Below are 23,252 nucleotides of genomic sequence, written 5' to 3'. Positions count from 1 at the left end.
AAAATGATATAACAACATCCACAAAAATTAAAACATCCACCATAACACAAGTGTTTGTATGTGGAAAACCCAAATAGGTAAAAACCACGGTGAGATGGAACTCACAAGTTAACTATCTGCAGTAATAGATAACTGACTGGTTAAGGTCTATAAAGTGCTCTGCTAGGAGCGAATCTTGCTAGAGATCCCAAAGCTTGATTAGAAGCTTATACCCTGTTAAAGGTAGTACCCTGTTAGGAGTAACATCGGTGGAGGATTTTTGAATCCAAACTAATGGATCACCCTGTTAGAGGATTTATACATTGAAGCTTGTTAGAGCTTACTCAATTAGGGGATTTGATTCTGCTGTAATTGTTAGAAAACAACATGATTGGTTTGATCTGTCTGAATAGCACAATACTTGCTTGATCAGATCCTTCTAAACATAAACACTGCTCTTCTGCATACTCTACAACTTAACTTCTTTTAACCTTCACACACAACATAACACTTTCACTTATATAAAATGATTCATTGTGATGTCAATATATAGACATTATGATTTCATGTTGGCCTTAAGAAATCATAACACAATTTCCTAGGTGCAGTGTATCTAGACAAGTGATCATAACTCATCACAAAAATTACCACCAAAAGTTTGTCGGTGGGATAACTCATCATGATTTGTGGTAACTCATCACGATCTGTGGTAACTCATCACAAAATTATTGAATATTGGTTGGAACAATCAAATACCGGTTTGAATAAAACATATGAACCATTATCCTTGAATTTTCTATCACGATCTCCGCTTGATCTCCATCTTGATCTTCATCTTGATGCCGACTAATGTTCACTGGTTGTCTTCTGTGCATATACCAGTTGACACAAAGTACCGGTTAGAGATAAACCTCTTAGTATAACCTCCAGCACACCGGTTGTAGTATAAACAACTTGAAGTTATACCAGTAGACAATATAAACACGTGTGTGTGTATGTGTTTCATCAATGACAACATATGATGAATATTTTACAATCATCATCAAGCCAACAAGATCATTTATTTAGTGCTTGTAATTATAGAATTTTATTCACAATCCTAGATTCAAGTTCATATTATTTAATTCCCATTGAGTATTATAATTTAGAATATAAGTTGAAAAATAAATATATATAATTTAAATATTTACGATTTTGTTAGTGTATGTATAATTGGATTCCGATTGAATATTATAATTTAGAATGTAATTTTAAAAATAAATAATATATAATTTAAATATTTATTATTTTGATAGTGCCTTATTTAAATAAAATAAAATAAAATATTTTAACTTTTTTAGGTTAATTAACTAAATAAATTTTACATTTGACTAGTTTTGACAAAAGATTGATACATTACTTTAGGATATTCTTCTGTGATCATTAATAAAGTTTATACTAGATGGAAAAGGTAGGAAAATGACTTTGGCTAATATTTCTTTACACTAAGCTCTTCATAGTCACCTTTGTTTTAGGCTTTGCACATTATTTTATTCTTTGGGATTTTCTTAGTAATGATAACTCTTTGGGCCTCAAGCATGTTCTTTCCCAAGTGGATAGCTTTGCGATTTCCATGGATCATATCACTTGGTTATTCAAGTCTTCATGCTAATGTTCTTGTTAATGCTACTTTTGTTGAGGACCTTCTTGATTGCCTCCTCTATTGGGTCATGATTCAAAGGATCTCGTGGAAAAAATGTTTCCTAATTCCTAGGAGTAGGGGAAGCTAAAGGTTGCCTATAAGTTTCTCTATATGGTTTTCTAGTAAAATTCATTTGCTTTAATTAGGAGAAGGGATTTTAAGTGAAGAAGCCCATTTTATTCAGAAGGTTCTAATTTGTAAGTTTCATTAATTTTGGTCTAATTGTCTTGACCTTAATAGTTGTATTTTGTCATTTGGAAACCCTTTTTGATTTTTTTGATTTACATATTCGATTGATAGGTATTTTTTATTGGTTATAGAGGAAGTTGTAGTTTCAAAACTTTGATCCCGTCACTACTTTTTTTTACTTATTCCTACTGGGTTAGCCCACCAAAACTTCTTATATATTTATGAATTGCTCTAAATTTTAAAACTATTGGCAATACTCTATGTAAGTTTACCGTGATGTTTTTGGAAACAAATTCTCTTTCTCATCTCATATTTGTGATGATTTTGGTTGAGATGGATTTAGCAAAGGGTTTATCAAGACAAATGATACTTCAAGTGCAAATGTGAATCTAGATGAAAAATAGATCACAAAAAAGTGACTTCACATATTGCATATGTTTTGGTCTAGGTCATTTGGTGGTTGATATTCGTAAAGTTAAATGTATGGTTCTTGGTCTTGCTAACTAGTCAAGGGTTCCAAGAATTTTCACTTGAAGGTTTTCAGTGAAGGTAAATATCCATCTTCTCCTTGGCTTAGGGTGAAATATTTTTGCCACCTTTGATCCTTTCTCATGTTCTTTTGGCTTCTTAAGGTGAAGATATTGTGAATAGATTATTTTTAACCCTTTCCAATGTCATTACCAGAATCTTAGTGTTCTATTCACTCGTATAAAGAGTTACTTATAAAGTTTTCAATATGAGAAGTTTACTCACTTTGTTCTAATTTCATGTTGATAGATGTTTGGATAATTGATAAATAGTTGCAATTATCTATAGAAGGTTGCAATGAGTGTTATGGTTCAATATGGAGAATTTCATAAGTCTACAATGTTATTATGCTCCCAAATGTAAGTCATTTGGAGGAGAATTCACAACCACATATTAATCATGTGTATGTTATTGCAAGTGTCTATGATAGTGTATGAACACTTATTGTACAATTGGATTACATGTAATAATAATTAAAATATGGCGGTACTATTGGAGTACATGCAATAATAACCAAAAACATGGTGATATTCTATGAGATGTCTAGAGGTACTACAAGGAGCAATAATTTATTAAGAGTCTATCTCTCTTATTTCAAGCCATATGTAGTATAAGAAGAAATATACATGAATCAATCAAAGTGAATCAACAAATTTTGACAAGATGTGAGTGGAATCAACTTATTATGTGTAGTGATCATTCATATGGAGAAGTTACGTTACATGTAATGTCTAACATATTGATGTCATGACATGGTTGTGTGACTATTGATATTCTATATGGTACTGAGAATTTAGATAATTGGAAATCCTTCTTGGATGGTTCTATTTCAATATCTCTATTTGTATGGATGTGTTAAAGTTATACATTGTTATATGAGGTTGAATCCTGAAGGTACAAAAGGAAGTCATATGCTACTAATCTATAAATCAAGACTGTGTGAAAGATATCAATTTTATTGGATTTAACTTTCCAAAATAATATGATTGTTTGTATTCTTTTGCTGGATCATTTCTCCCATAAGGGTTTACCATAGATATATATGCCTCATGTGTATATGTGGCTTGTTTATAGATTCATGCATTTTCTTTAATGGTGCTTAATTGAATCATATTAAAAACATAATTATTTTTTTATTACATAATATTAAGGTGTTCCATCATTTGTATCAAGGATTTATTCCCATCAATTACCTTTGTGCCTTAATGGACTCAAACATTTATTTGCTAAAAGTGGATCATTTGGGTGATAAAGCTATGTATCTTCAACTTCTATTCTTTTATTTTGGATTCTTATTGTAAGACAAGTGTTGGAATTTATATTAAATATTCAATTATGTTATGTGACTTTTTCCCAGAGTGAAAATAAATTAATCAAGAGTATTTTAAAACAAAGTAATAATTATATTTATCAAATGATAATTGGAACCTCTGTGAAAGGGTGTGATGGTTTGAAAAACTAACCCTTAAAGCTTATATAATCCACTTATGTGGGAATTGGAAAAAGGGGGAGGTATGCAGATTATACCTAGAGAATAATACATGAGAAGGAATAATAAAGGAGAGAACAAGGAAGGGGATAGTTAAGATCTATGGTTGGACATTGGGCATTGGAGAAGGGGCACACAACGTGTGTCCAACTTGGGGTATAGAGTGTCCTGGCCAGGGCTGCGTTTATTTCGTGTCGTGAAGACATGCGAGGTTCTGTATGACAACCTGTCTGTAATGTCCCTTTCCTAACCTGTGAATTAGAGTGACATAAATTTTCACTAGGATAATGGATTAAATCTTACTTTCAATTTAAATTTTTCAACACAATGCAATATTGGAACAAGTTCGACTCAAGAATGCAACTCACTTTTTGTCCAACTGTTTGTTTCATTTCAAAAGCATTTATAAGATTGTTCAACTGAATTTTCTTAAACAATTTGTTTATGCTCTGCCTTTTATTTGAATCCCAGAATTGTCACCAAACTTTCCAAAACCACCAACATAATCTTCAAGTTTCAAGAACTTGTATTTATCTCCTGTCATGTGGTTAGAACAACCACTATCAACAACCCATAAAGTTTTCTTACTATAGAGAAAAATAGTTTGAACAAGCATGGATTGTTCTATGTTTTGAAATTGTTTGGGGGTAAGTGAACAAAAAGGGGGGTATAAGTGGCCACTTTTTTTTTTTTTTCTTCTGAAAATAGGTAAACTTGAACTTCAAAGAGCTATTTGAAGGTCATGCACTTGAAACTAGGAGTTGAAAAAAGAATAAGAATTGTAGTACTCTAAATCTAGTTTCTAAACTACTATTTTTAAAAAAAATTGGATAAGATTAAGAGGGTCAAACCTTTCACACACGAAAAACTGTTCCTGATTTTTTTAGAAAAATATAACATAGCTGTTTTCGTGCGCTGCACAAAATATATAGTTAGATTTAGTATTTTGCAAAACCCTTTGGTAGGATGATAGGTAAGAGTGAGATCTAGAAGTTGTGTATTTTTTCGTTGAGTATTTTATTTTTTATGATTTTTGGAAGTGACCACATTCTAAAAATTTGGTACCTGTTCGTGCGCTGGGCATAACTTGCATCAAAATAATAAAAAATGCAATTTTTTTTTTAAAAGTGTATAGAATCTAGTGTAGAACAATAATATATAATTTATTTTGAACCTGGTCAAGTATATCAAAAGTTATTAAAAAAATGGTAGACATATGTCTATGAGGACTGTCAAGGCACTGATAAAGAAAATTAAAGTTTACTATGCTAATGTTGTCCAAAAATTAAAAAATTTACATAGTCAGAAAACTAAGAAGATGTGTGAGATTATGGTGGTAATTTTAGAGATACCCACTTCATCATTTGTAAACCTGATGACGATGAAGTCAAGAAATGATGGTGGAGGATGAAAAAACGTGTAAAGGAACAAAAAAGGGGGGAAAATGGGCTTGCAAGCCTTAGGGTCATTTTCCAACCCTCTTACCAAGCCAAAACCCGCACGGGTTTTGAAGAACCAAAAGTACTATTCGCAGTTCTAAAAAACCAGTACGGGTTATGAAGAACTAGAAATATTTTTTTTTGTTTCACAAAACCCGTACGGGTTATGAAGAACTAAAAACATTTTTTTTGGTTTCACAAAACCCGTACGGGTTATGAAGACATAATAATGTATGCTTGTAAACTTAGCATTTACTACACATGTTTTAGACATACCTAGATAATATGTGTTTATGTATGTATATATGCATATCTATAGTTATATATACATATATTTATATAGATATATGTATATATTTTTGTATACATGCATGTACCTCTTCTTTTCCTCTCTCTCTCTCTCGTCTTACTTCCCCCATCATTGTCTTTGTCTATTCTGAGCCCTAATTATCTTCCTTGAGTTCTATCTCATCTCTCTCCCCCTCACACTTCTCTATTTTTTGATTCTCTCACCCTTTTCTCCTTCTTGTTCTCTCTCTACCTCATCTCTCTCTCTCTCTCTCTCTCTCTCTCTCTCTCTCTCTCTCTCTCTCTCTCTCTCTCTCTCTCTCTCTATCCTATTCTCCCCATCTCTGCCCTCTCTGTCCCTTCCTCTCTCCCTCTCCCCCTCTCCTTTCCCCAATCTCCCTCTCTCCCTCCCCCTATCCCTCTCTCCCTCTCCTTTTCCCAATCTCCCTCCCTCTTCGTCTCTCTCTCTCTCTCCCCCTCTCCTTTTCCCGATCTCCCTCTCTCTCCCCCTCTCTCCCTCTCCCCATCTCCTTTTCCCAATCTCCCTCTCTCTCCCTCTCCCCCTCTCCTTTCCCCAATCTCCCTCTCTCCCTCCCCCTCTCCTTCTCTCCCTCTCTCCCTCTCCCCCTCTCCTTTCCCCAATCTCCCTCTCTCCCTCCCCCTCTCCTTCTCTCCCTCTCTCCCTCTCCTTTTCCCAATCTCCCTCTCTCCCCCTCTCTCTCTCTCCCTCCCCCTCTCCTTCTCTCCTTCTCTCCCTCTCCCCCTCTCCTTTCCCAAATCTCTCTTTTTCCCAATGTCCCTCTCTCTCCCTCTCCCTCTCCCTCCCCCTCTCCTTTCCCCAATCTTTCTCTCTCCCTCTCCCTCTCTCCCTCCCCCTCTCCTTCTCTCCCCCTCTCCATCTCTCCCTCTCCCCCTCTCCTTTTCCCAATCTCCCTCTCTCTCCCTCTCCCCCTCTCCTTTCCCTAATCTCTCTCTCTCCCTCCCCCTCTCCTTCTCTCCCTCTCTCCCTCTCCTTTTCCCAATCTCCCTCTCTCTCCCTCTCTCTCTCCCTTCCTCTCTCCCTCCCCCTCTCCTTCTCTCCCTCCCTCTCCCTCCCTCTCTTCATCTCCCCCTCTCCTTTTCCCAATCTCGCTTTCTCTCCCTCTCCCCCTCTCCTTTCCCCAATATCCCTCTCTCTCCCTCTCCCTCTCCCCCTCTCCTTTTCCCAATCTTGCTCTCTCTCTCTCTCCCTCTCCCTCTCTCCCTCTCCTTTCCCCAATCTCCCTCTCTCCCTCCCCCTCTCCTTCTCTCCCTGTCCCCTTGTCCCCCTATCCTTTCCCCAATCTCTCCTTTTCCCAATCTCCCTCTCTCTCCCTCTCCCTCCCCCTCTCCTTTTCCCAATCTCGCTCTCTCCCTCTCCCTCTCTCCCTCCCCCTCTCCTTCTCTCCCTCTCTCCCTCTCCTTTTCCAAATCTCCCTCTCTCTCCCTCTCCCCCTCTCCTTTCCCCAATCTCCCTCTATCCCTCCCCCTCTCCTTTTCCCAATCTCTCTCTCTCCCTCTCCCTCTCTCCCTCTCCCCCTCTCCTTTCCCCAATCTCCCTCTCTCCCTCCCCCTCTCCTTCTCTCCCTCTCCCCCTCTCCTTTCCCCAATCTCCCTCTCTCCTTTCCCCAATCTCCCTCTCTCTCCCTCCCCCTCCCCCTCTCCTTTTCCCAATCTCACTCTCTCCCTCTCCCTCTCTCCCTCCCCCTCTCCTTCTCTCCCTCTCCCCCTCTCCCCCTTTCCTTTTCCCAATCTCCCTCTGTCCCCCTCTGTCCCTCTCCTTTCCCCAATCTCCCTCTATCCCTCCCCCTCTCCTTTTCCCAATCTCTCTCTCTCTCCCCCTCTCCCTCTCTCCCTCTCCCCCTCTCATTTCCCCAATCTCTCCTTTTCCCAATCTCCCTCTCCCTCTCTCTCCCCCTCTCCTTTCCCCAATCTCCCTCTCTCACTCCCCCTCTCCTTCTCTCCCTCTCTCCCTCTCCTTTTCCCAATCTCCCTCTCTCTCCCTCTCCCTCTCCCTCTCCCTTCCTCTCTCCCTATCCCCCTCTCCTTTTCCCTCCCTCTCCCTCCCTCTCTTCATCTCCCCCTCTCCTTTTCCAAATCTCTCTTTCTCTCCCTCTCCCCCTCTCCTTTCCCCAATCTCCCTCTCTCTCCCTCTCCCTCTCCCCCTCTCCCCCTCTCCTTTCCCCAATCTCCCTCTCTCTCCCTCTCCCTCCCCCTCTCCTTTTCCCAATCTCGCTCTCTCCCTCTCCCTCTCTCCCTCCCCCTCTCCTTCTCTCCCTCTCTCCCTCTCCCCCTCTCCTTTTCCCTCCCTCTCCCTATCTCTCTCTCCCTCTCCCTCGCTCTCTCTCCCTCTCCCTATCTCCCTCTCCCTCCCTCTCTCCCTCTCCCCCTCTCCTTTTCCTAGTTCTACATAGCCCATATAGGTAGAACTAAGGCCAAAACTTCTAGTTCTACATAACCTGTACAAGTTATGAGAAATTGTGAACATTGACATATAAGGTTTCCATAACCCATACAGGTTATGGGAAAATCTTTATATATTTTAGTCCCAACGGCCTAAAAAACAACATTGCAAGTTGTTTGAAGGCCCCACTACTTTTGCACATGATTTTCTGGGACAGTAACAGTCAAGTTTTCATATTATTTTGTCACTTTTGCTTTGGAATGATTGATTTTTAAGTTATTTTATAATTATTACTCTAGATAATAACAAAATCATGATCATTTGTTGCTTTTTTGCTTTGATTATGATTTATTTGTCTTGTATTTTGGTTTTTTTTAAAGTTATTTTATTATTGTTACTTTAGATTATAACAAAATGATGATCATTTATTGTTTTTTTTCTATTTTATTGTGGATTGTCATAAGTTCAAATGGATCATCCATAAGTGCCACGCTCTCCGAGTTAGGCTACGTCAAAGTTTGACCGTTTTTTTCGCTTTGAGCGCTCAAGGGAAAACATCGCTACGAGGTGGCTCATAATGATCAGATGCCTTAGGGAGCGAGACAAGGGAACACCTATTGTAAACCTGACCACCCGGACGTGCTCATGTTGACGGTTCATTCCCACAACAAGCAGAATGAAAGATGCACTATTTTGCCACCTCTCACTGACAGCTTTCGACGGTTTTTGATGCGATAGAAAAAATCTCACCACAAGAAAATGGAATCAAGTTGCCCAAATCCAAGATAGGATTTTGTAGGCAGCGATAACACAACCCCATAGGTTCAAATGGATAGTCCTTAAGTGTGACGGTCTCTAATTTAGGCTACGTCAAAGTTTGACCATTTTTTTCCCTTTTGAGCGCTCAAGGGCAAACATCACTACGAGGTGGCTCATAATGATCAGATGCCTTGGGGAGTGAGACAAGGGAACACCTAGCATAAACCCATCCACCCAGACATGCTCACATTGACGATTCATTTCCACGACAAGTAGAACGAAAGATGCACTATTTTGCCACCTCTCACTGACACCTTTTGACAGTTTTTGATGCGACAGAAAAAATCTCACCACAAGAAAATGGAATTGAGTTACTCGAATCCAAGATAGGATTTTTTAGGCAGAGATAACATGACCCCATAGGTTCAAACAGATCGTCCATAAGTGCCATGGTCTCCGAGTTAGGCTACATCAAAGTTTGACCATTTTTTCTGCTTTAAGTGCTCAAGGGAAAACGTTGCTATGAGGTGGCTCGTAACGATCAGACGCCTTGAGGAGCAAGACAAGGGAACACCTACTATAAGACCGACCACCTGGACGTGCTCGCGCTGACGGTTCATTCCCACGACAAGTAGAATGAAAGATGCACTATTTTGCCACCTCTCCCTGACAGCTTTTGACAGTTTTTGATGCGACAGAAAAAATCTCACCACAAGAAAACGGAATTGAGTTACCCAAAACCAAGATAGGATTTTGTAGGAAATGACAACATGACCCCATAGGTTCAAGCAGATCATCCATAAGTGCCATGGTCTCCGAGTTACGAGATGTCAAAGTTTGACCATTTTTTCCACTTTGAGCGCTCAAGGGAAAACGTCGCTATGAGGTGGCTCGTAATGATCAGATGCCTTAGGGAGCAAGAAAAGGGCAAACCTAGCGTAAAACCATCCACCTGGATGCACTCGCACTGACGGTTTGTTCCCATGACAAGCAGAACGAAAGATGCACTATTTTGCCACCTCTCACTGACAGCTTTTGATAGTTTTTGATTCGACAGAAAAAATCTCACCACAAGAAAACGAAATCGAGTTGCCCGAAACCAAGATAGGATTTTTTAGGTAGTGACAACATGACCCCATAGGTTCAAACAGATTGTCCATAAGTGTTTCAACTCTTCTTTTATAGGTGATGAAATGATGAACTTAAGCATGAAATGTCTTAATTGGTTCTTGAAATGATGAACTTCACTCCATAAGCATGAGTTTATGAAATAATAACTTCACTCCAATCTCTTCATGCACAAAGGACTCAAAGCAAATTCACTCAATCAAAATATAGAATATCAACATTACCGGTATCAGTACTTGGGTATACACAATATGAGCAACAGATAGTTTAAAAGTATACGCCATATGAGTTACAAGTAATGAATAAATTGGATCACATTTCAAGACATATACACAACTAACAAATTTGATCACATTTCAATAGAAAATAACTAAGTTTCAAGAATATCATGTTTCATATATATCAATGAACAAATTGGATCGAATATCAAGTTTCATATATATCAAAATGAACAATAATCGTGTACATATTGTTAGGTCCCAGAGACAACTGAGAGGGGGGGGGCGGGGGTGAATCAGTTGTCAACTAAATTCAAACCAAAAATAACTTAACCAACTTAATGCTTAATACCGGTAAACCAATTAAGTATGTCGGTAGACAGTGTTAACAGTTAATTGCTATACCGGTAAAGATTAATGCATGAAACATAAACACAAAGTCTTCCACAACACATAACCCCAATATTTGTACGTGGAAACCTTACCCACAATCAGATGATATTGCTGCAGATAGTAAGTGTACATAAATGGGGTCTGCACATGTAGAAAGGCCAATAGCCTAGAGCTCACTGCTCAATCACAAAATGGGAGTCACACTGACTACAGTTGGATGGTTAAATCCAATAAGAATGTACTGGACAAAATAACATCTTCATATGCTGGATTCAGTACCGGTGTAATGTTGATATGCTTCCACAAAAACCTAGCTTCACCTTCAAATGATGTCTTCATGTATAGCTCTGCTTAATCTTGCATATACCTTCACACAAATATTTTTTGCATTCCACATTCGATCTTACAAATAAGATCTTACATTTATACCATAACCTAAGACCAATTTTAGTAGGTCGGCTCTACAAGATACTACAATAAAAACATTTTATAAACAATATTGTAGCTTAGGAAATAGGAAATCATCACAAGCAATATAAACATTAATCATTAGCTCAATCATGAAAACTCATTGCAATGATCTATCCTAAACAACACTCAATAGAGACATGAAATAAAAACATTCAAAACTAAAAATCAAGCAAACAAAAGGTATGATTTGAATGCTCCTTCATGCGGCTCCATTGTCCTTCTTTCTTCTCCAAATAGTTTTTGTTGTCGATCTCACCTACTAGTGCATGATCATGATATGAAAGCAAGTAAATAAGATATTGCTCTAGAATACTCGAAGCGTGATTAACTAGAAATTCGATAATCTGATTAGGGGAATTGATTGAAGAAATTCATCCAATTTATAGACAAATTGGAGAAATAATCAAATTAGCATGATAGTGATTCGAATGGAAATTCAAATCAAGAATAGCAAAATTATGACATGTGTATGACAAGTTGCTATGCAAGGATTCATGACAATTTATGACAAATTTCTATGCAAGATTTATGACAATTTATGACAAATTTCTATGCAAGATTTATGACAATTTATGACAAATTGCTATGTCATTCCCATGAATTTAAATTGAAATTAAGAATTTAGAAAATTAAGAAATTAGAGAATTAAGAATTTAGGAATTAAGAAATTGATGGAAATTAGAAATTAGATAAATTAATTAATAATTTGTCATTTATTAATTAATTCACCAAGAGGAATAATTAGCCAATTAAATGAACATTTAATTGTGACAAGAAGACTTAGGATAAATAAATAATTTAACCTAGAGGAAGAAATGACAAACCAAGTTAAATGATTAAATCACGAAACCCTAGAAGATGAATTAGGTCTTGATGAAAGATAATTGATTTGATCATGATTTTGATTAACAAAGGACCAATGTGATAAAATGATTTGATTGATAAATGCACCAATTGACGAGGAACAATGACTAATTGATCCAAATTGACATAATTGAGATAGACAACGACCGATGATAAATTTATCGCAAGATGACAAAATTGACAAGAGGACAAGGATTGATGACAAAATAGATTGCAAGACGACAGGATTGAAAATGACCACGATTGATGACAAATCGATCGTTAAATGACAAGATCGAACATGACAACGACCGATGACAAATCGATCATTAAATGACAAGATTGAAAATGATAAGGATTATAATAAATCGACAAGATTGATAAGAGTACAACGATCGATGACAAATCGATCGCAAGATTGACAGGAGGACAAAACCCTAATTAGGATTGACGATGTCCAAAATGATGACAAATGAACACGCACATTGATGCAATAGGATAAGATCGATTAAAATCATGACTGGAGAGTATTGTCGACAAGACCAAATTCGAAGGCGAGATGAATGAAGAATGTAGAAGAATGACTCGATGTTCACAAATGATAAAGACCAAGTGCGAATCATAGGAGAAATGTTAATGTGACGCAAAAACCTAAAATGAGGCAATGCGCAAATGTTAAAGTATGACTCCGCAAGCGTTGACCATTTTTAGGTGTCTACATTTTGCCCCTCTTTGAGACAATGCGATTTTAAGCGTTGTTTCAAAGAACAATAATGAAAATGCCCCAGACAACTGACAATGACATATGAAAATGCCCCAGACAATAACAATGACATATGCATGCCCCCTCTAGGAGTTGGCCAGAAACATGCAGAGAAGAGGCCAATTGATCGATAAAAATGATAGGATCGAATGGACTGACAATTGGAGTTGGATGCATGAAGGACAAGCAATTGATGGTGCAAAAGACCGTGACCAACATAAGATGGAGAGGGTGCACGTCCATCTATGCACTAACAAAGATCTATAAATGAGACCAAGAGAGTGAAAAATGTTCATTTGCACTAGACAAAGAGGAGGATTTGTTGCTCTAGACAAGGACACTTGCAGAGAGATGGCGAAAATTCCAATGGCGGATCACCTCAGGGAACGTGTATGCACATACAGACGACCAGACGATGCGAGAGCATCGGTATGGATCTCAAAAACCCATGTTTTCAATTTCATGAATTTTGATTGCATGTGGGACATTGCGGGGCCCATAGGGGATGCAGAAAAGGACTCCTGCGCTTGTGTAGGGCGAATCCTGCGCTTGTGTGGGGTCTTCTGCGCTTGTGTAGGGAGACACAAGCGCAAGTTACCTGACACAGGCATAGGTTACCTTACACAGGCACAATTGTGCAATGCAAACCCTAATTTTGGTCAAAATGACATGCAAAGGATCCGAAAAAAGGGGACAAGGGTAGGATAGGTCAGAGTAGATGAAAAACACCCTGATTAGACATGAAAATGAGGAAATGCAACCCGTAGGAGCAAACCCTAAAACTGACAAAATGTGCCCCAATTTGTGATGCAGAGTCAACAGTATCCATTGATCACACGGGAGAACCGACCTAACTACTTCATGCTACGACATAGACTCAGGAGCACAGAGAGAGATACCTTAGCAGGACTTGGGATATACTATGTCACATTCATGCCCAAGATTAGGGCAAACACAGGACTGCTTACCGCATTGGCAGAGCGATGGCATTCAGAGACTTCCTCCTTCCATCTGGCGACTGGAGAGGCGATGGTGACACTAGAGGATGTATGGCGCATCCTCCGCATTCCGATTCATGGAGAGATGATAGAGTATGACCCAGTGATAGGGAGAGATGCATTGTGCAGATTGTTTGAGTGCGATGCAGATGATCTGGATATCGTGGAGAGAGAGATTGGCTGGGAGACTATGGCATCAGAGTATGATCTACGATACGTGGTGATAGCAGTGGTGATAGCATTTCTACTGGCAGGAGACAGACGAGGACATGGATTCCCTATTGGATGGGGAAGAGTGCTAGAGCGGATGGTGATAGAGGGGACGGTCTATGCATGGGGATCATGTGTACTGGCTATGCTGTATTTTCAGTTGCATCAGATAGCATATCAGGGAGTTCAGACTTTGAGCTGTGGAGTTACACTGCTACAGGTATGGGCATTTGAGCACATAGCCATATGTCGACCGATCACAGATAGACAGGTAGTACCACACCGACCATATGTGTATTGCTATGGGGGAGCACTGAGACAGGGTCCTTTTGGATACATACTATACTGGCGACATGAGCTAGACAGACTGAGAGAGTTCATATGGAGGCCATATTGTGATTGCCCAGGATGGTTAGAGGATAGTGATGAGCTACCGTATTGTAGACAGGAGAGGTACCCGATTGGGCGATCAGTAAATCGCCAGAGAGTGATTGAGTTGTACATGCCAGAGAGAGTCAGACGACAGTTTGGAGAGAGGCAAGATGTACCTAGGAGGATTGCACATTTTGCCCGATCTCACAGAGAGACGAGTCAGTGGGGGAGTATGATTCAGCCACACACAGCATATGCAGACTTCTCACAGCTACAACAGAGACAGTGGGATTGGAGATCAGATGTGGTAGACGTGGTGACGACAAATGAGTATGATAGATGGTTTGCACAACGACGGCCAGTGCCATTGACAGATCCGAATATTCCAGTACTGAGGCGACAGGAGGACTTCCCACTTACAGGAGAGGAGGAGGGAGATGATGAGGACGAGGAGGATGAGCTAGATTTAGGCGAGCATGAGGCATTGCAGGATATACCCATAGAGCTAGAGACAGCTAGGACAGAGGAGATGGAGATGTGCAGGGCTACCATAGCGAGTCAGCAGGATCACATTGCGACTTTAGAGAGACAGTAGGAGCAGTTCAGAGTAGAGATAGCCAGACTCACAGCGGCTCGAGATACATCAATTGCTTAGGCACAGCGAGAGGAACAGAGAGTCACTGAGTATATTGGGTCAATTCAGGATGCCAGTGCATGGGAGATGGCACAGATGCTGGTAGAGATCAGAGAGGAGATACGCCATTGGAGGACACTATATGAGAGTGTAGTTCCACTAGAGCAGAGAGCACCTTCATATCGGGCACGATCGAGGACAGAGAGCAGGGCATGCTCTCGGAGGTCATTGAGCAACATGGGGGTGAGTGGACCTATGAGACCACCACAGCCAAGACCAGGAGGGACATCATCCGCAAGACCTTGCAAGGATGAGGAGGACAGAGGGAGCACCCAGTGACAGAGGCACATGCTCCTTAGACAGACAGTAGACATTATGTAGTTTGACATGTTGTAGTCAGCTTGCGGGCCATACTTAGGACAGACAGCCCAATTTTTGTACTCCGATATTATTGTGATATATGATATGATATGCATCGATATGATGGGATGCAAATGTGTTATGACTTATGTGATTTTCTATGTATGGATGACTTATGCATTGTTTATGTACCATTGTGGAACATGTATGGATGCATTTGTATGCGTTTTTGATGCATTTATAATATGGAATGGATAAAATGCTTGATATGATGCTTAATGTAATGCAAATGTACTAACCAAATGGATGCAGGATGCATCATGTATGGTTGGAAATTGGAGCACTAGACCGAACTGACTATCCGAACTGACGGAAGAAATGTTAGTAAGAAGAAAATGAGACAGAGGACAGTTAGAGATGAAGAAAAACTTTCTTTCAGTAATGCACTTTGTAGGTGAGAACCTTTATTTTTATGTAGCAAAATGGATGCGTAGCATCATGGCATTGAAGGCCAGAGCTGAAATGCAACCCTTTTTGCAAAAGACAGACACATCACAGACAAACAACAATCACAAGCAAAAAGAAAAGGACCATGATCCATCTTGGTCACTCTAAATCACTCAGTGATATCATCAAGCAACATAGGAACATGACCGAAGATAAATCAATAAATGATAAGACGCTCAAATTTCAACAAGTCAAACAAACATCTTGATCTTCGTTGTCAAAAGTTGAACGTGCTAATAGGACGATCATGCTGTCTGGTTTTAGGACATGTGGTACCCCGTCTAAGACAGGACACAGTCTGGTTTCAAGTATACCATACCCTGTATAAGACCCATGACAGTGTGCCAAGGACGAATGATTTTGAGGTTGATGGATATGACAATGTTGATCAGTTTGAATGTCGGGTTTGAGTAAAATGTTCATCTGTTTAAGCATGATTTCATTAAAGTACGAGTGTATGATTGCGAGTGTCGTTGGATGGATGCTCAGGGATCTGTCTTATGCACAAAAGGGATCATTTATTGCAAAATGCGTGTTTTTGGATTTTAGTGTTTTGAAAATATTTTTGTTCATTTTTTCAAGACTTTATATGACTTTTTAAGAATTTCTTCAGGACAGTTTTTCAATTTTTTAGAGATTTTTTTTTCAGGACATTATTTGATTTTTTGTGAATTATTTCAGGACATTTTTTTGATTTTTTTGGATTATTTCAGGACATTTTTCAGTTTTTATGAGATTTTTTCAGGACATTTTTAAATGCAAAAGTTCCAGTGATCGATCATGACAAGGGAAACACACCCAATGCGCATCTGAAAGACATACATAGACCGGGACCAAAACATATGTACAAGAAACCGGGGTATGCAAGACAATGATGTTGACCAATAACAGGCCTGGGAGAGAACATTGGGTCAAGACAAAGATAGACGTGAGAAACCGGCTGAGAAAAAGCATAGCTGAGAGGTCATGATAGATGACAGAGCAACGATCTCATTTTACACATGGCGCCTATTTGCCAGGTTTTCACCAAGGTACTTGCCCAAAGCGCCTGTTTGCCAGGTTTTCACTAGAGAGCGAATCATTTTTTTTCTTTTGTTTTTTTTTCTTTTTCACTTTTTTTTTTTGTATTTTTTTTTGCTTTTTTGATTTTTTTGTATTTTTTTTGCTTTTTTGATTTTTTTGTATTTTTTTTGCTTTTTTGATTTTTTTGTATTTTTTCAGGATCATATTTGAAGAAGTACTGATAGAAAATTATGCCCAGTACTTGCGAAGATGCATGCTATTTATAGGATCGGACAGAGGTTCACCTTCTGGGGTAGCAAGCTGATATGCCCCCGAGCCATAGGCTGCAGTCACTATGAACGGACCAACCCAATTAGGTTCAAACTTGCCTTTTATGATGTCAGTAGACTATGCATTCTTGGGGTTTGCCTTTAAAACCAGGTCTCCCACTTCGAAGTGTCACCCTTTGACCTTCTTATTATAAGAGCGACGGAGACGGTTTTGATATGCTTGCAAATGTGTCAGAGCTGTCTGACGTTTCTCATCTAACATCTCAAGCTGATGCAGCTGAGAGACTCTGTGTGTCTCATCATCAATCAGATGTTGCAAGGAAACTCGCAAGGAAGGAATCTCTACCTCCAAAGGTAAAATGGCTTCTGCACCATACACCAAGGAATAAGGTGTTGCGCCAGTAGGTGTACGGATAGAAGTGCGATAGGCCCATAGTGCTGGATTCAACTGTACATGCCAATCTCAACCAACATCATTGACAACCTTCTTTAGGATCTTGATAATGGTTTTATTGGATGCTTCGGCTTGACCATTCCCCTGTGGATAGTATGGACTGGAGAAACGGTGTTGAATATGAAATTTTTCACAAAGCTCTTTAACATCTTTATTCTTGAAAGGACGACCATTATCTGTGACTATGGCAAGGGGAACCCCATACCGGCATATGATATAATTCAGCAAGAATTTTGAAATTTGGACACCCGTGATATAGGTCATGGGGATAGCCTCGATCCATTTTGTAAAATACTCTGTGGTTGTAATGATGAACTTGTGTCCATTTGCAGATGTCGGGTGAATCTTGCCAATAAGATCCAATCCCCATTGAGAAAAAGGCCATGGAGAGACAATAGAATGAAGCTCCTAGGCTGGTGCATGAATGTAGTTTCCATGAATCTGGCATTTGTAGCACTTCTTAACAAAATCATGAACATCTTTTTCCAGAGTGGGCCAATAATACCCAGCACGAATCAACTTTTTGGCTAAGCTTAGACCATTGAAATGGCCCCCACATATACCATCGTGGACCTCGTGTAAAGCCATTTGTGCTTCGTCAGAATCCAAACACCTGAGGAGGGTATGGTCAAAGGAACGGCGGTAAAGGGTGTCGGCAATGATGACATATTTGGTTGTCTGTCGGATAAAGGCTCGGCATTGGTTAGCGGAAAGGTTGGGTGGTAAGGTTTGGGATTTCAAATATTGATATACGTCATTGTACCATGGGGAGTTGGGACCAACAAGAATGCACATCACATCTGCTATCAGAATGTCAAAAGAAGGAACCACCAATTGTTCGACTAAAAATTCACATTTATCCATATTGTTTGGCATATTTAACATGGAGGCAATCGTAGCCATCACATCTGCTGACTTGTTTTGCATTCTTGGAACTTGACTGAAATGGATAGCCGTGAATTTGGTCTTGAAGAAATCTACCATATGCTTATAGGGAATAAGCTTTTCATCTTTTGTTTCGTAGTCATCATTCACTTGTCGGATGACTAATTGAGAATCTCCATAGACTTGCAAATGCTTGATGTTCCAGTGGACTGCTACTCGGAGTCTTGTAACCAGTGCTTCATACTCTGCAATGTTATTGGTGCAGTGGAAAGTTATTCTGTAGGACTTTGGAATAGCATCACCTTGAGGGGTGACAAACAAGATGCCGGCTCCGGATCCAAACTTAGTATGGGACCCATCAAAGTATAACTTCCATTCATTAGAGGATGTGAGAGCAAAGACTGATTCATCTGGAAACTCGGTCAACATGGGATGATCATCAGAAATAGGAGCCTCTGCAAGTTGATCTGCTATGACTTGTCCTTTTATGGCCTTTCGCTCCATATACTCAATGTCAAATTCACTGAGAATCATGACCCATTTTGCTAAGCTACCTGTCAAAGCTACTCGGCTAAGCTAGTATTTTAGGGGATCAATTTTTGCAACCAACAATGTTTGGTGGCTTAACATATAATGTCAAAGCTTTTGCGTTGCAAATACCACCGCTAAGCATGCCCTTTCAATAGTTGAGTAATTTAGCTCATAGCCTACCAGTGTCCGGCTGATATAATAAATAGCTCGCTCTTTTCCGTTCTCATCCTGTTGGGCCAAGAGAACTCCTAATGTCGTTTCAGTTGCAAAAATATAAAATAAAAATGGCTTTCCGTCTATCGGAGGCATTAGAATAGGCGGCGATAGTAAATAGTCTTTGAGAGCTTGAAAAGCTGACTGACATTGCTCAGTCCATTTGAAAGCGACACCTTTGTGCAATAGATGCTGGAATGGATGACATTTGTCGGCCAACTGAGCTATGAAGCGGCGGATTGACTGGAGCTTTCCTTGCAGACTTCTTAATTGCCAGAGGTTTGAAGGTGGAGGCATATCCATTATTGCTTTGACTTTGGCAGGGTCGACCTCAATGCCTCGGTGAGAAAAAATGTATCCTAGTAATTTGCCAGCTGTGACACCAAAGACACACTTCTTTGGATTGAGCCTGAGTTTGTAGGTCTCCATTCAGTCAAAGATGGGGCCCAGGATGGCTAGATGACTATCTCTTGTGACAGATTTGCATAACAAGTCATCAACATAGTCCTCCATCAAAGTGTGCATGAAATCATGAAAAATTGTCGTCATTGCTCTTTGATATGTTGCACCTGCATTTTTAAGACCGAAGGGCATCACATTCCAACAATAGGTACCCCAAGCACAGGTGAATGTTGTCTTATGCTGATCTTCAGGAGCAATGCGAATTTGGTTATAGCCAGAGAAACCATCCATCAATGAAAGCATCTCATATCCAGCCGTCATGTCCACTATGATGTCTATGTTTGGCAATGGAAAATCATCTTTAGGGCATGCTTTATTGAGATCCCTAAAATCTGTGCAGATTCTGATGCCCCCAGTTACTTTGCTAACTGGTACTAAATTTGAAATCCAGTCTGCATAATCAATGGGTCTGATGAAGCCCACATCTAGTAATTTTTTTAGTTCCACCTTGACCAAAAGAGCCACCTGAGGATGCATCTTTCTAAGTTTCTGTTTGACAGGCTTGGCATCAGCTTTTAGTGGCAAATGATGAAGAACTAATTCTAGATCGAGGCCAGGCATATCTGCATAGGACCATGCAAAGCTGATCTTCTTCTCAAGAAAGAAATTGACAAAATCTATTTTTTCCTGTTGTGATAGAGAAGCAGCAAAATGAATGACCTTAGGGTTGTCAGGTGTACCCAAATTGATTTCCTCGGTCATTTCCACTAGCAATGTTGATTTGTCCTGACTTGATAGGGGTATGTCCACTCTTCCACCTTTGGGCACCTTAGAGAGGTTTTCACCCGCAGGTACGTCTTTTATTTTGACTTTTGTACGATCAGAGAGTGCCTTATGGTTTTCACTCAAAGATCTATTCTTTTGATTTTTTACTATTTCTTTTCTTTTTTCATTTTGATGACTGGAAGAGGGAGTTGACTCCCCAAAATATGTTGTGGAATCCAGGTCGATAGCAAATCCTGCCTTATGATCACCTTGTGGTATGCCTTCCCGTAGTCCAAGGAATTCTGCAATTGCTTCATCATTTTGAAAACAGTCCAATGTGAGCGGTTCTTGTTGGTCATGTTGGATAAGCTGGGGATAGATGAGGGGCATGTCATCATCAGTTGTAAGGAGAGAGAGGGCTGATATGGTAAAGATATGAACATCTGTGGTATCACTATCTGAACTGCTTGTATTGGATTCAGAGCTTGGATCCCAAAATGTCTCTATCCAAGCATGAGGACATGTTTTAGGAAGAGGAGTTATTTCATGTTTGTCTTCCATAGGCAAATTATCAGGGTCAATGAAAATATTGTCGAGGGCATAGGAGCTAGAAGAAAAAGAACTCCACTCCCATTCATTAGAATCAGTTTCGGGTTGGGTATCCTCAAGTGTTATTTCATCATCAGAATCACGCCCTTTTCGACATGTGGGTACTTTGGTAGATGTGGATCCAATTCGCAACGGTACAAAACCTAACCCTAAAGTTGGAGGTCACCTCTTGGGTATGACAGGTTCTAGCCTTCCATTGTTGTTCAGGCCTAAGCCATTGCAACCATCATATCCTTTCTTTTGCAGCATAGTAAATCCTTTGCCATATCGTTCCACTGGCAATCTGACAGGTGGGGTCTCAGTTGGATCTTTATAAAGCCAATCTATGACATCATCATCTACAGTTTCCTTGTCAAGTTCTCCCCATCTTGTAAATGTAGTGGGAGGCTGATATTGAATAATGACCTTAGGTTCCTTGTGCAATAAATGCGGTTTGCCATATGATTTTGGAGATATTGGCAAATTCCCGATGAGGAATGTTTGATCCATTGAATATTCTCCACATCCTTGGTCTTGTATCTTCAATTTTCCTTTGACAGCATCTAACAATTGATTAGGATCCACATAGTTATGTGATTTGGCCTCTCTATTGACTGGGACTTGCTGCTGAGGAGTATCCTTTAGAGTAGCACAAAATTGAAATGGATTAGGATCTCCCGGAATTGTTATCTCAGTTCCATTGTAAGGATATTTTAAACATTGATGATAGGTGGATGGAACTGCTTTCATTGCATGGGTCCATGGACGGCCAAGGATCATATTATAAGGGAGATCAAGGTCTAGGACTTGCAGGAAAGTATTTTCTGTCACTGGACCGATTCTGATAGGCAATGTAATTATCCCTTTGGATGGGTGCTCAACATCATCATATGCTTTAATTGTTATTCATTTAGAAGCATCAATGTCATTTTCTATATATCCAAGGCCAATGACCACTCTCAAAGTACAAATATTAAGACCTGCTCCGCCATCTATCAAGACTCGTCGGATTTTGCAGTTATGAATAAAGACTTCAAGGTGTAGAGGATCATTGTGAGGGAGCTTATCAGGTGAGATATCATTGTCAGAAAATGCGACATTTTGGGAAACAACTAAATGTCCAATCCGGGCTTGAAACTGGTCAACATCAATATCTGTCGGGACAGTGGACTCAATTAAAGCTTTATCCAGGACTGCATGATGCATGAGAGACATTTTCAATAACTCAAGGATTGATATTTGTGCAGGTGTCTTTCCTAGATGATCCAAGAGATTATACTGGCTTGCAGGAGTTGGCTTAGGAGGAACTGTAGGAGCTCCTTTCAGGACTAATTTGGATCTACGAGTGGTGACTGCACAAGCAGGATCTTGTTCCTTTATTCTCAGGGTAGAAACATACTCATTTGATGCATGAAAACAATTAATGACATCGTTATAACCAGTATTTGCATAATTTGTTGTTTGGGCAGAGTTGTAAGAAGACGCTTTACCCTTGTCATGATCAAGCAAAGGAGTTTTGAAAATAGTATGGTTAGTGTTAGAGGTCGCATGGGGTGGATCTACCTCAATTACTCCTTGCTCTAATAAATCTTGAATCATATGTTTCAATTGAAAACATGACGCAATTTTGTGTCCTTTGGACCGATGATACTCATAGTAAGCATTATCATTCCACCAATGCGGTTTTACCGTTGGTTCTGCCTTGATATCTGGTAGCTTAATAAATTTTGCTTGTATCAATTGTCTCATTACTGATTCAATAGGCTCTCCCAATGGCGTAAATTGTCGAGGAGGCCCATCCCGCGATCGGAAGGGTTTGCGCTGCTGGTTTTGTTGTTGGCCTTGTTGTTGGTTATATTGTTGAATATGTTGTTGTTGAGCATGTTGTTGGTATTGCGACTGTTGAGTAACATTGCTCACTGGCGCTCGATTTTGTTCCATAGTTGACATATTAGGAACACTCAGTTTCTTGATCGTGAATGGGGGTTGATATGCATTCACCGCTCTTGCATCGACAACTCCATCATTAGTGACATTCTTGTTCTTATACCAAAATCTGTTTCTATCCCCCGAATAATTGGCATTGTCATTGTCTTTATTGAGCTTTATAATTCCTTTAGCTACCAGATCTATTTCAATGCTCATTCCTTTCTTAATGAGTTTCTCTATAGTACTGGGACTTTTCAATTTTAGCTCATACATCATTTCTGGGACCAAATTCTGGATAAATAGATTCACTTGTTGTTCTTCGGGTATATCAAGGGAAGAACAACTATACAAGCTTCGCCATCGTTGCAAGAAAGTCACTAATGATTCACCTTGCTTTTGCTTGGTGTTGCATAAATCTGACATGGTCACGTCATTGTCGATGTTGAACGCAAAATGAGATAAAAACTTTTGAGCCAATTCAGACCAAGTCTTTATATTTCCTGGCAGATGTGAATACCAATC

The sequence above is a fragment of the Cryptomeria japonica genome, chromosome 2 (assembly GCF_030272615.1).
Source record: "Cryptomeria japonica chromosome 2, Sugi_1.0, whole genome shotgun sequence".
NCBI classification, from domain to species: Eukaryota; Viridiplantae; Streptophyta; class Pinopsida; order Cupressales; family Cupressaceae; genus Cryptomeria; species Cryptomeria japonica.
The sequence above is the reverse complement of the archived record's forward strand: the minus strand, read 5'-3'. Positions refer to the sequence as shown.